Below are 15,623 nucleotides of genomic sequence, written 5' to 3' on the forward strand. Positions count from 1 at the left end.
GTGGATTTTTCAGGGTATGATAAGTGGGTAAAAAGGTCAAGCCAGATTGCTGGTTCTGGAATTCTGGTAGCTGGGCAGAATAAAAAGTTTAACTACTGGGCTAACTGGTTTTCTTTGGAGTCCTTTTGCAGGGTTGTAGGAATTATTCAAACCCCCACACACCACAGGTGCAGGGGACAGAGTGGACTAAACTCAATGGAGCATAAACCGTGTACCGAATATATAGTCATTCAGCACAAGGTGGAAAATACATTTGGGAAACATGTAAATCGCAAAAAGTCATTTCCACAACGTAATGATCCTTTACTGACAGAAACCTTTAATAAGATAACCAGTGAGGAAGAAGGGAGGAGGAAGAATGCTCCTTTTTTTTCTTAATACCGGATTGTTGTAAAGCGGATATATAGATCCGTCTGGTACGCCTAGGGCTCTAATTGTAATTCCCAGGAGTCCTAAGCATATTGTAATAGAAATGGCTGATGCCCATTTAACAGAGGGACATTTAGGTACAGCAAAAACACAAGCTCACATCATAAATACATTCTATTGGCCTGGAATTTATGCTGATATAAAGAATTTCATAAATACCTGTGCTTTGTGTCTGAAAAGTACTAATAGAATGCCACCTCCTGCGCCCCTACTGCCTTTGCCTATTATTGATGTTCCTTTTTCTAGAATTGGAATGGATATATTAGGCCCTTTAGAAACATCAAGGCTAGGTAACAAATATATATTTGTCATCTTAGACTATGCAACTCGTTACCCTGAAGGCTTTCCCTTAAGGAACATTATCTGACAGCGAATCTTGAAACATCTACTTCCTTTTTTCTCCCAAACCGGTTTTCCAAAAGAGATTTTGACTGATCAGGGATCTACTTGTATGAGCAAGCGTATGGCTAAGGTTGAGGAAATCCTTCAGATGAAAACACTCGGGACTTCTATTTATCATCCTCAAACCGATGAACTGGTTGAAAGATTTAATCAAACCGTGAAACATATTTTAAAGAAACTAGTGGAGGCAGATGTGAAAAATGGGGTATGATGATACCATACGCCTTATTTGCCATTCTGAAAAGGCCCCAATCATCCACAGGGGTTTCCCCACTTGAGTTATTGTATGGAAGAGAACCCACAGATATATTAGACATGTTATGGGATACCTGGGAAGAAAGATAAAGGGGCACTATTCTATTGTCTAAAATGGCTCAGAGATTGAAAGAACATATGCCTGCAGTTAGGAACATAGTCCACACTAATATGGCCCGAGCTCAAGAACATCAAAAAGACTTTGTTGATAGGGAATTCAAGTCCCATAATTCCCCCAGTACTTGGACAAGGAAGAGGGATGCAGAGGAAGACTGCTGTGGAAGCAGTGAGCTAATTAGTGTAGATGACCTACATCTGAGTAGGCTGAGAGGCTTAAAAAGCCCCCTCACGTGCAGGCAGAGAGAGAAGAGCAGTACAAGAGGAGAAAGCAGTGCGGGCCGTGTATGCAGCTGAAGGGGAAGCTACAGGCGAGAAAAGGTGCCGGGAACACTGAGAAGCCAACAGCGGTGACATGTCCTGAGAGGGTCTTTGCCTTAAGTTGTTCCTGTTGCAGAGGTCGCACAGCAGCAAGCGTGAGGAGAGAACGCTTGCCCTTTGAAGGCTTGTTGTGCAGATTTTGTGCAGCGGAAAGCAGAAGCAGCAAGGGAAGTGTGCCCTCACTAGAGGTTTCAGGTAGCTGGGTTGCACCTGAACCTCTCTAGAGTAGAAGAGGTTCCAATTTCAAGAGGCGTGAGCGGAGGTGGGCCAGAAGAGGCTGTTCGCCCCACGACTGTGGGAAGCCACAACAATAGAAGACCTGCGAACACCAAGCATAGCGGGAGCGAGCGACTTACCCGGTGAGTTCACAGTGTGTGAGTGACTCCAGAGTGCACCGAAGCTGTCCACGTGTTCAAAGCAGGCAGATTTGATTGCTTGGAAGGGATATAAGTACATTTTACAATTCTGAATACAGAACTGTTCAAAAACACCAAAGGTTACATTTGTTGAATCAAAATTAATATGCAAGCAAGTGTGTGAATTGATGGAAGGCCCAAAAACCCTGTGGGGAAGCTTTATTAAAACCAAAAGCCTACAAGCAATACCCAAGCCAAGAGTATTTAAAAATTCAACAATGTCAATACATTAAACGTTGTTTAAGGCGAGAGGGGAACACTGGGGAAGCCACTAATTGTAAGACTTGCTACTCATATGTTGTGACACACAGACCACTAATTGACATAAACACACCTTGTCAAAGACAAGACAGAAGCAGAGTGTTACCATATTCTGGACACAATTTGGTTGTTGGTGTAGAGGGGAAAGACAGGTGGCACACAGGCTGCCCTTCTGGAGAACATTTATTTTAGGCAGGGAAATCTTCGTCAGGGTAGGGGTAGTGAGGTGTTTATCCAGACTTTTTATTTAATAAAATGGCTACTTTTTTAACCTCTTTACAAAGTTGTCTGCCTCACATTTCTGACCCCTCACAATACTTTCAACCCCAGTTTGTTATTATCTGTGGGCGATTGGGTGGTCAGGAAGGTCTGTCGCTCCCTGGTTGAGTGATCCTTACACTCACGGAGCCCAGTCTTGACACGTTGACACCCTTGTGAACCCCTTTCACTGCTACAGCACCATCGATGTACTGACCTATGATTGTATTTTTTCAATCGCCAAGGACACAAGATCCCTTTGAAGTACAGCCCTAAGTGATGCACATTCTAATGTACTAGTCTGCTGGAAGGATACTGAAGTCACATGGGACTGGTCACAGTATCTCACAAGTACTGCATCTTGCTCTTGATACAAACAATCTTCAGATTCATCTGGGCATGAGGTGTCCAGGTTGTACGAGATGTTGATGACTAAGATCGGGAGGGATCTGGTGAATTTGAGATCAGAATGGGAAACAGAGATGGGAGCCCCGATGGAGGATGGGATGTGGGAACGGGCTTTGGGATATCACAAGAAGGTGTCGAGAAATGCCAGGTTTAAACAACTGCAGTTGTACATAACGCACAGGGCGTACATGACCCCTCGGAGAATATCAAGGTTCAGAAATGTGGGGCGCCAGGCTTGCCCCAAGTGTGACGAAGAGAACGCAGACATGATACACATGTTCTGGGCGTGCCCGGTAATTGAAGTCTATTGGGGGGAGGTTGCACAGAAGCTAGCGAAGAAGGGGGTCACGCTCATAATAGACTCGGCCTGGGCCTGCCTGCTGGGGGGGTATCCCAGAGCGCGGAAATGCAAACATGTTGGGAAATTGAAAGATCTGGCATACGTGCTCGCGAAACGTAGGATCGCCATGGGATGGAAGGAGTGTCACAGGCCGCGGGTGGAGGTGTGGTGGAAGGACCTACAAAAATGGGCGGAGGCTGAAACAGTTGTGTGGCAAGAGGCTAGTAGCACGGGGGGGGATGAGGAAATGGGCTCCCTCATGGCATGGAAACTGCTGATAGCTGAAATGTTTGGAGCAGTATTGGCCCCAGCAGAATCCGGAAGCAGCGAAGCCCTGACACACGGAACAGATACAGAGGGCGAGGAACAAATAGGCTCATAAGGGGGGGGGGAGTGCAGTGGTTATGTTGTTGAAAGTTTTTATATATGTTTTGTTGTATTGTTGTTTTGTTTGAATAAAAATAATTTAAAAAAAAAAAACAATCGTCAGATTCATCCACCACTACACTGACCCACAGCTTCCCTTTTGAATTGCCTAAAATGTCTGAATGCGCAGCACAACTGAATTACTCCAGTGAGGGGGAGAAGAGCCTCTTTTTCTTTCAAAGAGGGATGTGCTCCAGTGAGAGGAGAAGAGGCCTGTTGAATCCCAAAAGAGTGGTGTTCTTCAGTGAGGGGAAGAACTGCCCCCTACTCCCCAGACGAGGGTTGTGCTCTAGTGATGAAGAGGTGAGCCTATGGGAGTGACTTTGATCCCAAGAAGAGCGGATGTGTACAGAAGAGGAGAGCCCCTTGAACCTCAGTGGAGGGTTGTGCTTTGGCGGAGGAGAGTCCTGTAAGCCAATAAGCATGAGATTATTCTGAATGTTTTTTGGTGTGTATATAATATGAAAATGACTAGTAGCTTTATGGGTTTGAAGAACAGTTTCTAATTCTGCCACTACTTAATACAGTTCTAGATACATCCCACAATAGAGCTGACAGCTTCAAAGTGCCCTCTGCAATACTAGGAGTCTGTACTATACGAAAGAGGTACATCATCACAGTGGACATTTCCTGGCATTTCCCTTCTTTTTCTCACAGACTGATTTCTCTTGCTACTGACAAACAACAAACTTGCAGCCATTCTGGGACCGTGTGCAGCCTTTGTACAACCATGTAGCTTGCTTTTGACAGCGGGAATCAGAGACGTTGCTAGGAGGGTAAGGGGGGAGGTGAGGGAGTTATAGCCCCGGGTCTTTTGGTTGTAGCCCCGGATAGAAGCTCAGGTGCTACAACCAAAATGCTACCTAGCCCCGAGTCCCGCCAGTCCCGACATTAGCTTAGCCCCTGATCTTTTCCAGACCTAGAAACACCCCTGGCGGGAAGCACTATGGTTCTTTAGTTCTCTTGTTGGGTTGCTCCAGGTTTTGCATTCAGCTGTTGTGAAAGCAGGATCCAGCTTTCCTTGGGTATAGTTGATATTGTGCCAGAAAAGCAAGGAAAACAACACATGCTCCAACGAATATTTCAACCATGCATAGACCTATTAGAACTCACATTGAAAATCTCTCAGTTTGCTACCAGCTCACAGTGCCAACATCGCATACAGCCCCGAGTCCGCCTGAGAGCAGGACTGACAGGACCAGCAATGAACTATTCCCAAACCCGCCAAGAGACCAACTCGTTAGGAACTACCAAGTCCCAAAGAAACAGGGTATTCCAGACTGCATCATTCAAGATGCATCAGGTTTAGAATCCAAAACCCAGACCGGATTCCACTCAAGTACATGCACAGGCTCAAGTCTGCCTCTCTCTGATCCAGTCTTGGATGTCAGGGCTTACTGGAAGCTCAACCCCTCCAAGACCAAATTCCTGCTCCTCACCAACAACAGCGAACCCCCAGAAATACAGACCTGGCTATCAACCATTAACCCTGAAGGTTTCACACCCGAGCTCCCCTCCTGCGCCAAGTCCCTCGGGTTCCACATCGACAAACATCTCTCCTTCAATACATGCATAACTAAGAAAGCTCAGACAGCTTGGTATCAGCTCTCCCTCCTGTGGAAAGTCAAGCTCTCCCTCCCTCCGGACAGCTTTAGTTCCACTGTTCAAGCACTGGTCCTATCCCACCTGGATGGGAATTATGCCTTCCTCCGAGGCCACCCGTCATCCTCCCTTGTGCCCCTGAGAAGTGTCCTACAAGCGGCTACATGCCTCAGCAAGGTTCTATGCAGATACGACCACATCACCCCCGCCCTCATCGACCTTCACTGGCTCCCACTGCATGCAGAAAACACCTTCAAGTCTTGCTACAGCCTCGATAAGGCAGTCGCCCTCAAGTCACTGAGCTACCCTGCGGAGAAACCAAGTATCTCCAAGGATAGTGCACCGCCAGAAGCCAGGACTCGCCCCCATGCACCAACAATTCAGAAAAGAACTGAAGCCCCACCTCTAAAGGGAGACTTTCCTCAAAACCCAGACCATCACATCGCCCCCTGCATCACCTGACTCACCAGATTCTGTCTGCCCATCTCCTCCCTGCCACCCTGCACTGCTGTACACCTCTGTGCCCCTCTGTATCCTACACCCGCTGCATACCTGTTCTGTTATTACCTCTGCAAAGCACTCTGTTATGCATCTATCTATACTGTTGTATACCTCTGTAAAGTGCTCCGTTGTGTATCTGTATTGTTGTATACCTCTGTAAAGCGCCCCGTTGCTTCTCAAAGCTGGGTCCGGGCTCAATAAATACAATAATAATAATAATAATAATAATAATAATAATAATTCTGAAATGTCTTTCAGGGATTCAGAAAAAGATATGCTATGGGGAAACACTAGCACATCCAGAGACAGTCCCTTTATCAACAGGTGCAGTTCCTTGAAAGAAAAAACATAACTTACCCCCAATCCCCCTCCCCTGGCCTTCCCAGCAAGTGTTTATGAAAGAGAACGTTTTCTCCCTCCTTTGTAACTTTTAAAGAGAGATATACCTCCCCCTCCCCAAAGGAAAAACTATTTTGAACAGGTGGTAACGTACTAGAGGTTTTCCTGGCGCTTGTGATGTAGAAACCCATAAAATGAACATTTGAGCAGAGCAGCAGACAGACACTAGCTCCTGCACAGGAAACAAAGGCTTAGAATAGGAAGCCAATTAACAAATCAGAATATAAGAGTTTGCCTCAGCCAATAGGAGGATGGTGTGGGCTGTAAAGCTGAGGCTAATAATCACAGACAGTGTTTCTAAGGGGGGAGCTGACAAAATGAGGGTGTTGAGAAAGCTTGAGTGCACCAGTGAAGGGGAACCCCCTGAGCCCAGTGAGCCCAGTGGAGGGGTGTGCTCCAGTGAGGGGAAGAAGAGACCCCTTAACCCCAGAAGAATGGTGTGCTCCAGTGAAGAACAGAAGAGCCCCTTGAACCTCAGAAGAGGGGTGCAATCCAGGGAGGCAGAGAATAACCCCTAAAACCCCGGAAAGGGGGGGGGGTTCCAGTCAGGAAGACGTGAGTCCCTGGGAGTGACTTTGATGCCCTGAAGAGGAGATGTGTAACAGATGAGGAGAGCCCCTTGACCCTCAGAGGAGGGCGTTGCTCCAGTTAGGAGCAAAAGGCCCCTGTAAGCCCAGAAGAGGTGTGTGCTATATTGAAGAGAGAGAAAGGAGGAGTGGCTCTGATCCCCCAAAAGAGTGGATGCGTAACAGAGGGGGAGATCCCCTTGGTCACGCAAGAGGGGAGTAAGTAACAGAGAGAAGGAGAGCCCCATCAAAGGGAGGACATTTGGGACCCTTGGCAAAGGGAGGAAGACCTATAATCCCAAGAGAGGCAGAGGGGCCTTGTGGTTCCGAAAAGAAAGGAAAAGAACGGACATCTAGAAATGACCTAGCAGGAGGCCTTCCTTTCTAGAACTTTCTTTATGGCATTTTATTTGCTCTCCTTCACATATGATCATGCTTTCAAGGACTTTATTTCCCAGGAACGTTTATGTTACAGTCGTTGCATGTGATATGATTGGTTTTAAAACCCTGAGATGGCAACTTGACAATCTGCAAATAACTTTGTCAAAAATATCGAGATGCCTTTTTCAGCCCGTAGTATCTACGTGCTTTTACTATCTATGGTTTCACAGTGCCATCTAGTGGTTTTTCTAGTAATGCAATTATTTATCTTAAAACGTTTTGGCACTCGTTTAATTTCACTTATATTCTTCCTACACTTGACCTTAAAGGTATATTTTAAAAGGGGAAAGATCACCGCCCTTCCCTCATCTATCCCCGAAGCCATCCCTCGTTTTTACACTGTTTTTAGCTGGACCCTATTTTGCCCTTTTCTTCCAAATGAAAGTCACACCTGAAAAATTGCATTATTCCTCGCATTTGGAGATTTCTAACATCGATTCGACTTTTAATACCCTCGTTTTGTTTTCGATGTAATCACACCTTCCATTATTGACTCTTTCTTTTTTCCAGCAACATAATCACTGGTCAACGTTAGAAACATCCAGAAACCATTTCCACATCGTAACCTTGCGGTTTACTATTGGTTAATAAAACCCTTTAGCTGTATTCTGTTATCAGTAGCTGTGGGTTCACGCGGCCACGTGACAGCCAGATCTTGAATCCCTTGTTCAGTGCTTGGCACTTGCCTTGGGGCCTCCCCAGGTGGCAGTAAATAGCTGACTCATATCACACCATCTCTCGTCCTGGTGGCGGTGTCTCTTTCTCACCCTGGAAAAGAACCGCCCCCCCCCCCATACATGCTGCACTACGAGTTAAGGTTCAGTGGAGACTTCCAGAGCATGTGTGGAATTCACACGTCAACTATTGGGGGTTGATTTGAACGGGCCATGAACTTTGATGCTGCAACATAATTGGCATCCGCGGGAAAGCGGCCCTGAAACTTTGGTCCATTGGATGAAAAGGTGTCAATGCTTCTCACCCCTGTTTTTATTTTCCCTCAAGTTTAGTCTAAATCACGTAGGTCCATCCCGGGTGCAGACACAAAACAACGCTAATGGTAATTGCTGCGTCCTGTTGGAATTTTCAAGAACATGGTGGTTTCAAAGACTTAAATAAAGTGGAGTGGCCCCTCAAATGAGAACGCGTTTTTTCAAAACATGAGAAATAATTCTGTACAACTCTCAACGATTTAATGTTTTTCTGACAAATATGTTGGTCCTTTTGAATCAAGTTTATTGTTTTCCCCATCGTAAACAAAATTGACATTTATTTCAGACTTCTCCATTAAAGCTCAAGAAAGGTTTCTTACTCTCAGCTGAGACTACACTGTTCCTTGCAATTTAGAGTTACGAAATAATGTATGAATTAAAAGCCTCCAGACTTGCCCAAATTGCAGCAAGGATACTTGGATTGTGTGTCAATTGTAATCCACCAGGTGTTTGGGAGACGCTAGTTTTATAGAATAACATGCACCCTAACAATACAGCGAAAAGCTAGTGGCAACATTTAGCGCTTCATGCCAGGCTCCTCCAACTTCTAAGCTCTAGCAATAGATGTTATCTTCACCCCCATTTGAATGGCATTTGATTAATCAAGCTCGGAAGGAGGTAACGCTAAAATGGCTCTGCCGTGGGATCCCAACTGGCTCCCATGCCAGGTGGCCACGCTTTACCCACACAGCTATCCACCCATGGCAAGGACGCGCTTCATGTTTACAGGACACATTCTTGAAGAAAAGGGGTGACTTGGCTTATCAGAGTACCAGCAGTGATGATGGTTATGCTGTTGAGATGGCCTAGGCACTCTTCCGCAACTTAGCTGATTCTATGGAGCTAGCCGGCCAGAGAAGCATTATCCTTAGGGATGGAAAGTCATTTTGGTTTATGGTCATTTCATCTAAAACCATTCCATCGACATTTTTCCATCTAAAAAATGTCCATCTAATGTTTTTTTTTTCTTTTTTGAGGGATGGGGGTCACCCCCCCCCCAAGACACCCCCCTCCCCAAGTTGCACCCTCCCCAAACCACCGTTTTTTACCCTTTAAAATGCACCTGAACAAAAATTAACCCTTTACCCCCCAAAAACATGCATTAGATGGACATTTTTTAGATGGAAAAATGTAGATGGAATGGTATTAGATGGAATGGGTTTAGATGAATTGACTAGATACCATCATTTTTTATGCACATCTGCTGTGAGGCAGGCATCTAGGCCACAGACCAGAACAGAGTAGAAATGCTGCCGGCAAGCATTGCACTCCATCTGAGATGACTGCACAATGCACGTTTTCCTGGCGGGCACAATGACTTGCAAGTTGAGTGGGAAAATGCGTTTTCCTGGAGAAGAACCCGAAGGCAGAGTAAAAGGACCAGGCTTGTTTTGGGAGATTTGGTGCAGGGTCCAATAGGGAGAAGGGTAACCTGCGATGGTTGTGGTGAATATATATTGGAACCCCATGGCAGTAGATCTCTTTAGTTTTCAGCCATCATTATCTGACCTTCTGGTTCTTTGGTCAGAACAGCTGCCAGGTTATGAACTGTTGATAATGAAGATTCCCCCTGCTAATAGCGCAGGGAGCTCTTGATTCTATTAAGGACAAGGAGGCGAGCATTAAGCTTCATCTTCTTTTTTTTCCACTCTCCAGCAGTTTCAACAAATATAAACTTTGTAAACTTTTTATTTTCAAATTTACCTTTTTTATTTATTTTCTTTTTAAAAAACTTCAGGTCCCATCATTCCTGTAGTCCTATGGTCTCTGGCCATGTGACCTAGTCCTTCCTGTTCCTCTGTCCTTCCTCTTCTTTGACTGCTTGAACTGCAATCCTTTTCTAACTGTGTAACCAACTGGTCAACTTGTTCTGAACTTCCTGCTTTATGGCGGATCAGTCTCACATTTGAACTTGCAAGCTCGCTCCGGGCAACTTGATCTGTTTAGGGCTTTCAGCTGTTCCTTTGCTCATCCCCTAATGCCAGAAAGAAACAAAATTGTCTATGTTATACACACCCTATCCTGGAAGGAATAGTCATATTAGTTATAAACACTGCATCATTTCATTCACTTCATCATTGCATCATCTTGTGTATTCGGGCGGGAATTTAACGCTCTCCTCCTTGTCTTTAATAGAATCAAGAGCTCCCTGGGCTATTAGCAGGGAGAATCTTCATTCTATGTCAAGACGGAGGCGAGCATTGAGCTTGTTCAAAGCTTCTTACTACTACTTCTGCCAATGCATTAATAGGTCGGTAGTAAAATGTTCTGAATGTCGTATCACTAGCCCAGTCTGTGGCTTTCATAATATCTTGTAACATTGCGCCTTGCCCTAATGCTTTCTAAGCCATTGCTCCTCTAACTGAGTGTGCACCAAATCTTGCCATGTCTACGCCTGCTAAACTAATGATGTTCCTGACCCAACACGCTCTGGTGGCTGTTGCTACTCCTCTGTGTGGTTTCCTGCATGCAATCAACAATTGGGTTGCCCCTGCCGGTCTTAACTCGGCTGTTTTATTTTCGTACTCTTTTATGCATGCTGCTACACACCATTTCGGGTGTTCTTGCATGTACGGGTACGTGATCGTGGTAGAGTCTGTTTCAGTCCACCTAGCTAGGTTAAACGTTACGCCTTCCGGTCCGTACGTTTTCCTATTCACTTCTAAAGCTCTCACGTCTGCTACTCTCCTGCATGACACCATGCATAATAGCATGGCCAGTTTTTCTGACAGCTGTCCTATAGACAAATACCTGTTATCGGGCCATTCCGCTAGTAGTTTCAGCACCACTAATACGTCCCATAAAGATTCATATCTCGGATGAGGTGGCTTCCTGAATCTTATTCCTCTTAGTAGCCGTATCACTCCTATGTTCTCTCCCACCGGTACTCCTTCAACGGGTAGGTGACCTGCCGAGATCGCAGATCTGTATACCCCTATTGTTCTGTATGCTTTGCTGTCTTGGAAGAATTCTGCTAAGAAGTTCAGGATCTCGACTGGATGGGCAGAAACGGGATGAATATTTCTCTTCTGCACCATGTCGACCACTTGTTCCAAGCTGCCTCGTAGCTCCTTCGAGTTGATGGAGCCCATGACTCGGCGATGAGGCTTGCAGCTTGTGACGAAATGCCCGGGAGATTCCAGCGTCTCCTGCTATCTTGCACGCCATCAATGGTAGCATCCCCTTCACTGTCAGAGGGTGATATGACCCAACTGGGTCTGTGAGGAGGCTCTCTCCTTGAGGCAGGACTCTCGGGTAATCTGCTATTAGCTCCATGACTGCTGGGAACCATATTTGCGATTTCCAGATCGGACCCACTACTATCAGGTTCGCAGTTTTTCTGCGTACTTTTGCTAGTCCTCGGTTCATCATTATAAATTGGGGGAAAAGCATAAAGTGTCTGCTCCTACCAGTCTTGTAGAAAGGCATCCACTCCGGCCGCAGCTGGGTCCAATCTCCAACTGAAGAACCTCTCTTTCTGAGCGTTCAGCCTGGATGCAAACAGATCCGTGTATATTGAGCCCCAGAGCTTTTCCAGCTTCTGGAATATCCCTCAGTCCAGCATCCAGTCGCTGGAGTCTGAGAGATGTCTGGAGTTCCAGTCCGCTACTACGTTCAATGAACCTGGTAAGTATTCGGCTACTACTGAGATCCCTGATTCTAGGCAGGAATGTCAGAAATCCTTGGCTATTTCCGCTAGTAATTTGGATCTTGTTCCTCCTAAATGGTTGATGTATTTGACTGCCGAAATGTTGTCCATTTTCAGCAGAATGCAGGAATTCACTTTCCCTTTCGTAAACGCCCTGATCGCAAAGGATCCGGCTAGTAACTCCAGGCAGTTTATGTGTAATTGGAGCTCCGTTGCGCTCCATCTCCCTCCTGTCTGGAGATCTCCGTAATGGGCCCCCCAGCCTGCTCTGCTGGCGTCCGATTCTATTATCAAGTCTGGGCGGTCGCCGAAAATGGCTCTCCCATTCCAGGCTTCCATGTTCGCTAACCACCATTCAATCTCTGTTCTGGACTCTTGATCTAAGACTACCAGTTAGTGGTAGTGTAGACCTTGTTGAAGATGTTGTATCTTCAGTCTCTGTAGGGCTCGGTAGTGTAATGGACCTGGGAAAATTGCTTGTAATGATGCTGCTAGTAAGCCTACCACTCTCGCTATGGTGTGGAGTGATATGCTCGTTTTGCTGAGACATGCTCTTATTTCTCTCTTTATGTCTTTGATCTTTTTGCTTGGAAGTTCCAATGTCGCCGACTTGGTGTTTATAACAAACCCCTGGAATTCTATCCTCTTCGCCGGTGTCATCTCCGACTTCTCTCGGTTCACTAGGAAACCTAACGAGGTTAAGAGATTCACCACCCAGTCGGTCTGGTAGGCTAGGGCCTCTCTGCTGTCGGCCATCAGTAGGATATCATCTAGATATATAATCATCCGAATCCCTTTTTCTCTGATTGCTGCAGCCACTGTTTTCATCATTTTCGTGAATGCCCATGGCGCTGAAGAGAGCCCGAATGGCATCGTTGTGAACTGCCATAATTGCCTGCTGCAGTCGAACGCTAGGAATGGACGGAAGTCCCTGTGTACGGGGATCGTTAGATAAGCATCTTTCAAGTCTATCCTCGCCAGCCAGTCGCTCTGTCTGAGCGTGTCTCCGAGCTGGTGGATTCCTTCCATTTTTAAATGGTTGTAGACCACCCAGCTGTTCATGTGTCTTAAATTTATCACTGGCCTCACTTTGTCTTTTCGGTGAACTAGGAACATGTTGCTCACAAATCTTGGTGGTGTTATGCATGGTTCGATCGCTCGTTTCTCTGCTAGGCTTTGCAGTTCTGCGTCTAGCAGCTCTTTCTCGGTCTGTGTCGTGACTAAGGGGCGCGGCGCCTGTTCCTGAACGGGAGTCTCTGTGAATTCTGTACACATGCCCTTCACTGTTTGTAGGACCCAGGCGTCGCTGGAAAGCGAGCACCAATTTTCCCAGAATATAGCTGCCCTCCCCTCTACTGGCAGATATGTAAAGTTTCTCACCTGTGGGGAAGTTTTGTCCTCTTCCCTGTCCTCTGCCTCGCCTTCCTCTAGGGAAACGGCCGCTTGGGGGAAAAAGGTATCTGGTTGTCTGGACTCCCAGTATTGGTTTCTGTTGTTTTGAGGCCTTCTAGATGCCTGGTAGCGACCGGTCCTGCCAAAAACTCTCCCTGTGAAAATGTTTTTCATCGAAGCATGTGCTTTCTCTTTACCGAATGTCTCTCCGGCTTCGTATGACGATAGGTCTCCTAATTTACAGTCAATTTTCAGTAGGAGACCTCTCCTGCGCTCAGATGAAATTGTGCAATTTTCGTTTCCTAACATGCATACAGCCCGTTGAGCCCAATTTGCGAGGACTCCAGCGTCTGCCTCCTTGCCTGTATCTTTGGCTCGCTCGGCTAGGTCCATTATTTTAGCTAGGGGACCAGCTAGGTCGAGGAGTTTTTCTTGACAGTTTTTCCACGAGCGGTCTATGCCGTTTCTCGGGTCTCTGTTGGATTTGGCGACAAACGACAACATTTTAGGGTCCAATTCCGGGGCTTCCGCGACCTTGCCAGGCAGGTCCGGTCTTGGACATTCAGCTCTCAGTCTTTGTCTAACCTCTTTTTCCAGAGCTTTTTGCAATCTTTGTGTCATATACTTCGCCACTCTCGCCGAAGGTACACACTCCGAGGACCTCGAATTTCTGATTTCTTCCGGCTGAAACATATCTACTGTTTCATCCTCCTCCATGTGGTGGAGTTTTTGTTGCCTTTTCTTAGGCGGAGGTTGGCTTCCCTCATCCCCTTCATTATCTGCATCCTCTTGGGTGGATGTAGGGGATATCGGCGGCTCCTCTTCTGGGACACCTTCTGGGGATTCCTCCTCTGGATAACCCATATTGTCTTCCCCTGGGTAGGGGGTCTGGAGGCTCGGCACCTGAGAATCTTTCATGAACGCTTCCTTAAGTCTGAGGAATGCGTCAGTAGCCTCTGGGGTTCTTGTACTCGCCCCTTTTGGTTGGCCCAGGGGGTCAGAAGAATCTTTGCTCTTCCGGGCCTTGTTACACCCCTCAGGGTCTTTAAAAGTTGCCCTTGTGGACGTGCTTTCATCATGCTTGGTGTGTTCTTCCTTCTGGCTCAGAAATAGTTCTATGGTATTTAGCCTTTCTTGTAAGGGTCTGACTCCTTGAGCCACTGCCTCTGTCAGTGAATCTCCCAGCACTTCCTTGAAGCTATAGGCTAAGTCTTCTTGATAGACTGCCTCCTGCTCCTCTTCGCTCCACTCGAAGTTTGACATCTTTCTTTGTGTGCTGACAGGTGCCTGAATCAATACCTTTCTAGGTGTAGTGGTACGTCCACAGATTCACTCTGCTTTGAGGCTGCACCTTGTACAGTATGCTGTATGTTTGCAGGATATATCTTGCCAGTGGTTCGCCTCAACGTTGGGGAAAAAAGAATACTCTTGTTTTTGACTGTTAATACACTTGATCGTGTTAATCACTCGCTCCAATCGTGTGGCTCTGCTCCGTAACGGCATAGAAATACGGGATTAAATCCCCTCCAGAGCGTTGTGTACTAAGCCCCACCCCGCGAGGGTGGGGGCCGCTGCTCAGAGCACTGTGCCTTCTATTGGCTTACTCCCTGCACGTGGCCGCCCTCGCGAGGGGTGGGGGCCGATCACAATGAGGTGTACGCTCGCGTCGCGAGTTACGCGGATCGACCACTCCTCCTCCCCAAGGGTGTAGGCTGTTTTCCTCAGCTCTGCGCGCGGGGGAATCTCCCGCTCAGGCTTAGCTCCACCTTTCCAAAGGTGGGGGCTGCGTGTTCGTGGCTTTTCCGGCTTGAAAGGGAGTTCGGCAGGCCCCTGAGGTGTCGTACAGTACGACACAGGGCCTCCGATTCCCTCTACCGTATTAAATATAAAATCACTAACGTTGCCTCGCGCGCTCAGTTATATAGGCTATTATATCATTTTCAACTGGCATATGACTCTATTTAAGTTTACCACATAAAAACACGTTCTGTTAGCCAAACATTACACAGCTAAGATAAAATGGTACTTATCGTGTGGAGAGCAGGAAAAGAAGAGGAAGGACAGAGGAACAGGAAGGACTAGGTCACATGGCCAGAGACCATAGGACTACAGGAATTATGGGACTTGAAGTTTAAAAAAAACAAAATTAAAAAAAAAGTTACATTTGAAAATAAAAAGTTTACAAAGTTTATATTTGTTGAAACTGCTGGAGAGTGGAAATAAAAGAAGATGAAGCTTAATGCTCGCCTCCGTCTTGACATAGAATGGGAGATTTTAATGCTCATTGTATAGAGACCACAATTCCAGGGTCAAAGATCCCTAAATTTCCCTCGAGGAATGGTGTTTTGTAGGATATTTATTTGGGGGGCTGGGACCTTTGGATGGCCAACGGCTCAATAGAGGGGGATATCCCTGCTGCTCCAAGCTGGCGTAGGGAGTCCAGCCTTTTGA

The sequence above is a fragment of the Ambystoma mexicanum genome, chromosome 4p, assembly GCF_040938575.1.
Source record: "Ambystoma mexicanum isolate Mex_15411 chromosome 4p, UKY_AmexF1_1, whole genome shotgun sequence".
NCBI lineage: Eukaryota > Metazoa > Chordata > Amphibia > Caudata > Ambystomatidae > Ambystoma > Ambystoma mexicanum.